Source organism: Aquila chrysaetos, chromosome 16 (genome assembly GCF_900496995.4).
Source record: "Aquila chrysaetos chrysaetos chromosome 16, bAquChr1.4, whole genome shotgun sequence".
Taxonomy (NCBI): domain Eukaryota; kingdom Metazoa; phylum Chordata; class Aves; order Accipitriformes; family Accipitridae; genus Aquila; species Aquila chrysaetos.
Genome location: NC_044019.1, coordinates 28,107,349 through 28,115,989, shown reverse-complemented (window position 1 = coordinate 28,115,989; position 8,641 = coordinate 28,107,349). Strand labels below are relative to the sequence as shown.

The following is an 8,641-nucleotide window of genomic DNA, read 5'->3' as shown; positions in this document are numbered from 1 at the left end:
TCATTGGCATTTGGCATCATGGGAGGGAGAACACCAGTGCCCAGAGGAAGGGGCTGCCGCCTCTGGGATGCGGAGAACCCCAACAGATAGCAGCGATGCTTACCCAAAGGTACTGTGCCTTATTCTGAAGTGACGTTCTCATTTTTCAAATAGTGTTACCATTTAATAGGACGAGTCATCTAGGCATGGAGGAGGAAACCAACTGGTGCTGGCAAGGCAGGAACAGAGCTGGTGGTGGGTGCCCGTCCTGCCCGTGCCCTCGCTGCCAGTGCTGGAGCAGAGCAGGGGTGGGAGCGGAGGGGAGCTGCTGCCAGAGACACAACAAATCCCCCTGGATGGTTTGGGGCTTCAAGGAGGAGATAGCAGGCAGCTGCCAGGGCCAACAGCAGATATGATGGAGTAATTAGAAGGGCTGTCCTCCTGCCGAACTCAGAGCTGTGTCTGCACATCCCTTCCCTGCTGGGTCCGGAGTGAGCTGTTTGTGCTCAGGTGACTGTAAAGTTGCTCCGTGCTTTTTGGCTCCTGAGCTGTCCTGTGTTAAGCAGCTACGTTTTGAATTGAGAGCTGTCGCCAGAAAGGGTTATAATTTAATTTTTTTTTTTTTTAATTTAGGATCCTCTAGATTCTGTATTAAAAGGTAATACCAGAATCTTCGCTTTTTGCAAGGGAGAGTAGCCTCCTCTTTTTCTCCGGAGGTTTGGTCCTACCCTGTGCAACATGGTCAAGCAGCCACAAGAGGGCACAGGCAGACCAGGCAGGGACTGTGCCCCCTCTGTCACCCTGCGAGGATGGAGCATCTCCAGGGTCCTCCCTCGCTTCTGCTCCTGCCTCTGAAAGCATCCCACCTGCTGACTTGTCTTCTGCAGCCTCTTCTCAGGTGTATTTCTGCAGCCTTCCTCCCCTGCTGGCAATGGGAATTGGCGTTAGATGGGTGCCGTTCTCCTTAGGCAACTGGAGAGTAAGTCTGTGATGTGGAAAGGAGAGGAAGGATTTGGATTTCTTTAAGGGATTCTTGGTTAAGCCGGAAGAGCATTGCAAAGCACTGAGGATGGCCAAGTGAGAGACTGTGAATGTTTTGCTGTGTCTGGGTCTTTAGGTGTGATGTCCTCACTAGAATCAGCAGGGGTTGCTGTTCAGAAACTTTGCTGTGGCTGGGAGCTGAACCATGAGGTTGGTGCCCAAGTTTCTATGCTCCGAGAAGACATCAGCCCTGTCCCTTATCCCTTCTGCCCACCTCTTCCACCAGAGCTTTCCTGCTGGTTTCCCTCTCAAAAATAAACCATCGTTCAGTTGCCAGATCCTCTCCATGTCCTTTGAACAGAGTCTCTGGGTCCCTTGTATGTGTTGCTGTATGAATAGCATTTCTCCTTGCACCCATTTGCCCCACAACTTAGGGCCTGCTAACCTGTCCTGAGCCAAAAAAGAGCTTCAAAGGGATGGCAGGTCAAACATCTGCCTTCGTAGATGTGTTTGACTTGCTTGAAGGACAGTGAGCAAAACCATCGGAGAGGATTTTGTTTTCCTTCCTCCCTTCCTCCTAAATCCTTTTTCCCTGCCATAAAGCATAAAGGTGGTTTTATATCACGTCTGGACTTCCATGTCCATAAACCAGCCTTTGTGCAATTCCTCTTGTGTTCTCACGCTCTGTAAGTAGAAAAGCAAGTGTGTGTGACCTCAATCTTTTCTTGGAGCTCGTAAGGGAGAGAGCAAGTGGGAGCTGACTGCCTATTTGCCCTGGAGATGCTCTAGTAACTGTAGGACCAGCGAAGGGTGTGCTGTGAAGGACAGCGGTCCTCAGTCATCCCTGTGATAATTCATGCAGAGGCTTGGCCACCTTGAGTAATGATGTTTTATGGTAGTACTATAGGTATATAGGCACCAGGACAAATGTACACGTAGCTTGATAGCACGTCCGTTGTGCCACCAGCATCTTCATCAGCAGGCTCTGACGTTTGTTAGTATTGTTAATAAATTTTCAGGATGTGAGGCATTTTGGTGTGGCACCAGAACGCAAATAATCTGGTAGTTCCAGCAAAAGCGACTAGAGCTCTTCCTGTGGTTTTTTTTCCTGCACCGGTTCTAGTGTAAATTATCCTGGGTGGTATCAGTTCAGCTACCTGTCTTGGAGCTTTACTTTCTCCATCCGTCAAACTGGGAGATGATTAGTTTCTACCATGAGGTGGATGTTTGGGCCCCACCATTTAGGACAGCTTCTATCTAGAGCTCTAATAGGAGTGATAAGGTGTATGTATGCTTGCTATATTTGGTCTACCTCTATGTGGGGCTCTGAGCATTTGTGCATGTATTCATGGCTGGGAGGGATAAGGGTCTGCAGGTCCAGAATGAGGCATCTTAACCTGGACTGCAAAGGAGCTTGGGTTTGGAAGAGAAAAGGGAAATTTTATATCTCTGATGGAGGTTAGTGTTGTGTGTAATGAGGTGCTTTTAGGTACTTAGATGTTAATACATGTTTAAGTGCAGAATCTAGGAGACTTTGAATGGCAAGAAGAGAGAAAGCAGGGTAAGGGACCTAGAGATTTGGTTGCTCGTGGCAGTTCTCTGGGTCAGCTGGTCCTGTGCTTTACACTGCCTTCAAGGTTACACAAGGTTTGCACAGGGTTGTAAATCAGGCTGTCTTTGCACAGTCGGTCAGGCTGTCCCCACATGTTTCCAGGAACCAACAAACGAAAGATTTTTTTGTTTGTTTCAGGTGCAGACAAGGAGAAGGGAGGAGGTAAGCAGATGGCCTTAAAAAAGTTGACTATTTCAAAGCTTTCATGATGACTAGTAACCTTCTTTTATGACAAATCTATCAAACCAGTGAGGATTACTGCAGAATAGACAACACTACATCTGCCAGGGGGAAATTCCAGTCAGTTCAGAAATTTGGGGAGCGTGGCCCTGCCAGGAAGAAGTCAATGTCCTGGCACAACTCCTACTGTGCACGTGGCACTGAGGGCTGGCACTGGTCAGCTCTGCCAAAGCACCACGTTCCTTATAGGAGCAGTCCCAGTGGTACCACTGGTGCTGGAAGCCAAGAGGTCAGTTTTGCTATTTATCATGTCAATATTTCCATGTTTGTGCGAGGGTTATTGGGCTGAGCCGAAAAGAGCTGAAACATTGACTTTAGCCAGCCTGTTAAAGCAGATGGACTTTGTGCTGGTTTACCTAACACTGGCAGGATTGTCAGAAGCCAGAACAGACCCCAGTGGGGTAATTCCCATTTGCAAGAGATGAATTGAATAGCTAGCAAGATGCCTTCTAGCCCTGTTTACCCTGTGGCTGTAACGATACCCTTCAAATTTTGGTCACCGGTGAAATGCTATAGTTGCACGCCTGTTGCTGGGGGCTAGGTCAAGCAGAAGGCTGAAGTGTGCCGTTATCTACTTTGTGTTGAGGTCAAGTGGACGGGGCTCAGTGGACAGTGAGGGCCCTTCCAGAAGGGCTGATGTCTGCCACGGAGAACTGTGGTAAAGCAGCTGCAAAGACTGTGCACCACGGAGCTTGGCGAAGCAGCAAAGGATCTTCTGCATCCTCTTCATAGCAGGTGTCCAAAGACACCAACCCCTCTCTACTTATCAATTAATAGTATATTCTGTGGGTTCCTCCATCACGGGGGATCTGGGCACGCATTGTGGCAGAAGGCATTGAGGTGAAGAACAGGGAAAGCTTTAAATAAGGTATTTAGTGGGCAGTGGCAGGAGGCAAGCGAGGGAACGTGAAAGGAGATGAAATCAGAGAGAAGCAGCAAGACTCAGTGGCGTATATTTTTGGTGGGGAACTTGTGCTGGGTCGCTGGCGTGATGGGGGAATTCATAACTCGGTTTGATTTCACTAGTGAGATGGCAGGCGTGCAGTGCGCAGCCTGAAGAAGAGAGAAGTGAAAGAGCTCATTTGGAGGTGGATTAGAAGGGAAAGAGAATGTAGAGAAAATGAGACTAGGTCTAGTTGTGGGCTGGGTGTGAGGGGAAGAAGGGCAAATCTGAGCTGACAGTGATGCCTTGGTTCAGGAGATGTGATAGCACTAGCTAGTTAAAAGTTTGGGAAGGAAAAGGTAATTCTTAGCTTGCTTTTGGCCAGGTTGAACTTGAAATGATTCCCCTTGTAGGAGAAGATATCAGGCTGAGTTAGCCGAACAGGAAAAGTTGAGTCATTGGTACATGTCTGGTGACTTACAAGTAACTTCAGTGATGGAAAAGTGGTTCACGGCCATTTGTGCAGGAGAAGCCCCAGAACAGCTCCCCACGGGACGGTCTCAGAGACGGGACCTGTGAAAAGGAAGTTGAAAGAGAATTTGGAGATGGTTCCTGGAAAACTGCAGTGAAAACTCTAGCACTTGTTTGTGTACTACTTAGCTTTCAGTGATATTCGCGTGGGCACGCAGAACCTCATAAGCTTTTTAACTCAATGTACAATACCAGAGACTTTGTTAATGTTTCCTATTTATGCTTCCACTTGAGTTCTGGGACTGCAGGTTTTCCTCTGGCAGATGTAGACATGGTATTGGCTCAAGGACAGCTCTTTGCCCTTAATTCCCCTGGCTCATTGTGCTAATTCTGCTCTGTTAATCACCTTAGAGTCAATTTAAGATGCCTCATGCCAGTGGACATGTATGTCAGTCACAACTGAAAGACACCTTTGCTCTTTCTGCAGCAGAATTGCAGCTGGGGCTGGAAGAGGTGACTTGTCCGTTGCCTTTGATGACCTTCCCCTTGGTCAGGACACCTGCTGAATGTCAGCAGACAAAAATGATAAGGAATGAAGCACGAATCCAACTTTCAGTTAAACTGATGATAGTGCAGTGGGCTTGACAAATAATGTTTCAGTGGGAATTGCAGCAGTGTCTAATGGTCCCACAAGTGGATGACCTTTTGGACAGGTAAAGTGCTGGGACCACCCAAAAAGCCTGACAGCTCTGACTTGCTGTCAGAGGGGATGTGAGGACCAAATCTTGTTCATCTAGCATGGAAATGATACGCATGTGCCTGAGAGAAGATCTCAAGTTTAACCCCCTGTTTAGGTTGTCTTTCCAGCCCCTCATTCTTCTGACCAGACCATTGCATATCCATGGATTTAGCGATACTTCACTCCTGGTTTGCAAAAGGACTCCTGGTGTGACAACTAATTTAGATGCATCAGACACTACAACAAGCTCTTTAAAATCCTCAGTGACTCTGTGAAGATTTGAGAGTTTCCCTGTGGCTCGTAGTCCTCCAATTATTTTGGCTTGGGCTGGTGCTACTGGGTCCGTGACTGAGTGATGGGATAAAACTTACCTCCTTTGCAGCAGATGGTTCTTTCATTTCACATGCAATATCACAGGATATTTGCACAGAGGGAAGAAAACTCTGGAGGTAATTTAGTCCTTCTCCCTGTTCATAGCTGGGCTATATTTGAGTTAGGTCAGGTCAGCCAGTGCCTTATCCAACTGAGTTTTGAAAACCCAGAAGTAATTTTGCTGTTGTCAGCAGTCGTGTCACTAGCTTCTCTTCATTATGCTGATTGTAAAAGCCTGCCTTTACACATTCAAAATGCACAAATATCTTAAACCCTCTTACTGCAGCATGTGTGTTCCCACACTCTGACTTGGCAACAACTTGGCAACTATCTTGGCAACAACACATCTGTGAGAGCCTTTCTGAAACTTAGGTACATTTACAAAATATTTCAATAGAGACCTGGAAAATTGTCCTTTTCTGTTTAGAGGAGGTTACAGAGACATTGTGGAAGGGAAATTGCTTCTTACTCTCTATCCCCCATTTTGTGTGTGATTCATTTGCACATCACAGAGCAGACTGATGCAATGTCTCTTTGCTTTTTATTTATAGATTTTCAGTTATGCAGACAGAAGTGTTCATAGAGTCATAGAATGGTTTGGGTTGGAAGGGACCTTTAAAGATCATCTAGTTCCTGACTTGCCCAAGGTGAGAGACAGAATCTCATGCTGCAACATTCAAGTCCAGACATCTTGTTATTAAGCAAATTGTTGATTTTTTGCAGGGATGTGAAAGGAGTCATGATGCTGGAATGCTGCGATGAACACTGTAGCTTTAAAGTCATCCTGATGATGCCTTGTCCTCTAGTGATGTTGGATTGCATTTCAGTTACATACCTTTACCAAATCAGATGTTTAATTTTAGCATTTTGTGAGTTTCAGCATGATCAGGAGACAAGAATGAGCAAGGGATTGGAATTGGTATTGGCGGCAGCACCTTCGTTTATGTTCACACTTTATTTCCCACCCTGGGTGATGGTGGAGAATAGGCTTTGCTGCTTAGGCCCATTTGGGGTCACGAGTATGGCCGAAAGGTCTGTTGACTTGCAAAGGGTGATAATTTCAACTCGGAGTGATTTATCTGGAGATGCTTATCAGGCAGAAGGAGGAACTAGCTCCAGCTGAGAAACCAACAGCATCTTCTGCAGATTCAGAAACCAAATTTTCAGGTTTTATCAGGTATCTGTAAGCAAGGATTTTTTTATTTTTTTTTAATATATTTTGTCTGGACTAATTCTAATGGTAGTATCATCAGTCTAATTTACTCTGCTAAGCATGTTGTTCTGGTCTCAGCTGGCACTTTTACATCTCCATGAGCAGTGACTCCCAAAATCACTCACAGATCTCTTCACCAGAGGTGCTTTCCTGATCTGGGATATTGTTCAGCATGGAAGGGACCTGAAACAATTTCAGAAGCTGCTATATAGACTTCTGGTAGAAGGGCAGTGAAACAGCACGGACAAGAGCTGACATGAAACCCATGAAGACTCCCAGTGAAGTAGGTTGATTTGGGCCGGACCCAACGACTATCAGGCATTCTTTGTAATTAGAGCCGTGCACACGGGCTCTGGCTTTGCGCTGGTCGCTACGAAAATAAGGGAAAAATCACAGAAGAGAAAGCGCAGTATGGTTCCTATGTTTTATATAAAACGGGTCACTGCTTAATGAAACGGGGTGCAGATCTGAGTGCAAGGTAAGTGAAGTCAATGAAATTAATCAAACAAACCAACCACACCCATTTCAACTAGGATGTGTGCAATTACAAGCAATTACTGCAATTAATCTTCTCATTCACATATACAAAGTCAGCACCTGGCCAATAAGTTGCATAGTTGTCTAACTGTGCTAAGAATGACGCTTCAAGCAAGGGTGGTGCTTCCATGTGAGAATGCTTCTCACTGTTACAAAACCCCAGGGTATTTAAGAAAACAGTCATCATTCACACCAGTGAAGCTCATATTTGCAACCAAGCAATCTCCATGGGAGTTGGATAGCACCTTTATTTATAACACAGCTCGCTGACTTGGGTAGAGTCCCCAAGCACAGATACAGTCTAAGAATAATGTCTTTGTCTCAGGATCAGCACTAGGTGTAGTCGTAGCAGGATATTGTGTTAGCATCTTGAGGACTGGATACCCTTATCTTTTGGTTGATCACAGTTAACCCCAGGCTAAAAAAAAAAACCCTTTCCTCCCAAACTGACTGGCTAATTCTGATCAAGAAGTGCAACAGAAGTTAATTTGGGGTGCTGGTTTGTTTTGGGTTTTGGTCTTGGGCTTTCTGCTTCTCACCAGACGTTTGGAACTGGGTACGCATGCTGTCTAATTCTGCAGCACGCTGATGGACAGCTTGTCTCCCTGGGGTGCTAGGAAAGGCATCTTGGTTCAGAGCAAAGCTGTAATCCAGGACTTGTTCGGCGACTAGAGAAGGCTTTGAATGTAACGCCTGGTTGACAGGGAGTCCATTCTCTCACTGAGTCTACAAAAAACATTGACTAGAGGTAAAAAGTTGGAACATATTAGTCTTATGATTCAATTTTATATAGCTGTCTACACACAGCACTTGTTACCGTGAAAGTCAGCTTAACAGGTCCATAATCATCAAACCTGCACCATGATATTTCAGGAAAAAACCTTAACTTTCCATATACATCATGAGTTGGCCTGCATATCATAGAAAAAGATCTCAGATATGAGGATTTTTCAGCATTTCATCTTGCTCGTCACAGCTGGGTGTTTGTGGTTTGTTTTTGCTGGAATGCATTTTAGCAGTTGTTTCCCTTGAGTTACGCTTGCCAACAGGCTTTCCGTCTCTGTTCCCATTGCCAGTAGTTAATTTTATGGATATTTCTAACACTGGTTCTTAGGACAGAGCTGAATGTTCTTCTGTGAGGGGCTGGAGTGACTTTATCAAAAAACCTAGTTTCAAAAGATTCATAATGCACTGCTCATAAATAGATTTTATGTGTTTGCTATTATAACTGATATGCTATAGCAATAATTGGACTGAAACTTTGGTCCTTTTACATTATATTTATAGGAGAGAGAGAAGTATATGGTGAATATATCAAAGCTGTTTTTCTGGATCTGTGAACTTTTGGACTACTCTCACTGTATTTTCCTATAAACCCACATAGAAATAGATGTCTGCTACATGTCTTTATTCAGGATTATGGAAGACTGTTTTTAAATTAAACCTTCTATATGACTCAGATTCTCAGCTTGAGTACACAGCCTGTTGCTCAAAGAAACAAGATGAATTTGGACAATTCATGGACCAGTCCATAATCCATGCAGAAAAGATTTCTTTGTAGAAAAGAGAAATCACCTACGCTGCAACTTCAATAGCGTATCTGTGTCTAGACTC

General features: G+C 45.1%; 1 protein-coding gene across 1 annotated transcript in view; it reads right to left on the bottom strand.

Annotated features, from left to right (window-relative positions):
- Positions 1-6,900: 6,900 nt before the first annotated feature.
- Positions 6,901-8,641, bottom strand: part of FADS2 (fatty acid desaturase 2) — a 28,463-nt gene continuing 26,722 nt past the window's right edge. Inside the window, exon 13 of the mRNA XM_030039894.2 lies at positions 6,901-7,769. The gene's annotated coding sequence lies outside the window, so the exon portion shown is untranslated. The remainder of the gene's footprint in view (positions 7,770-8,641) is intronic.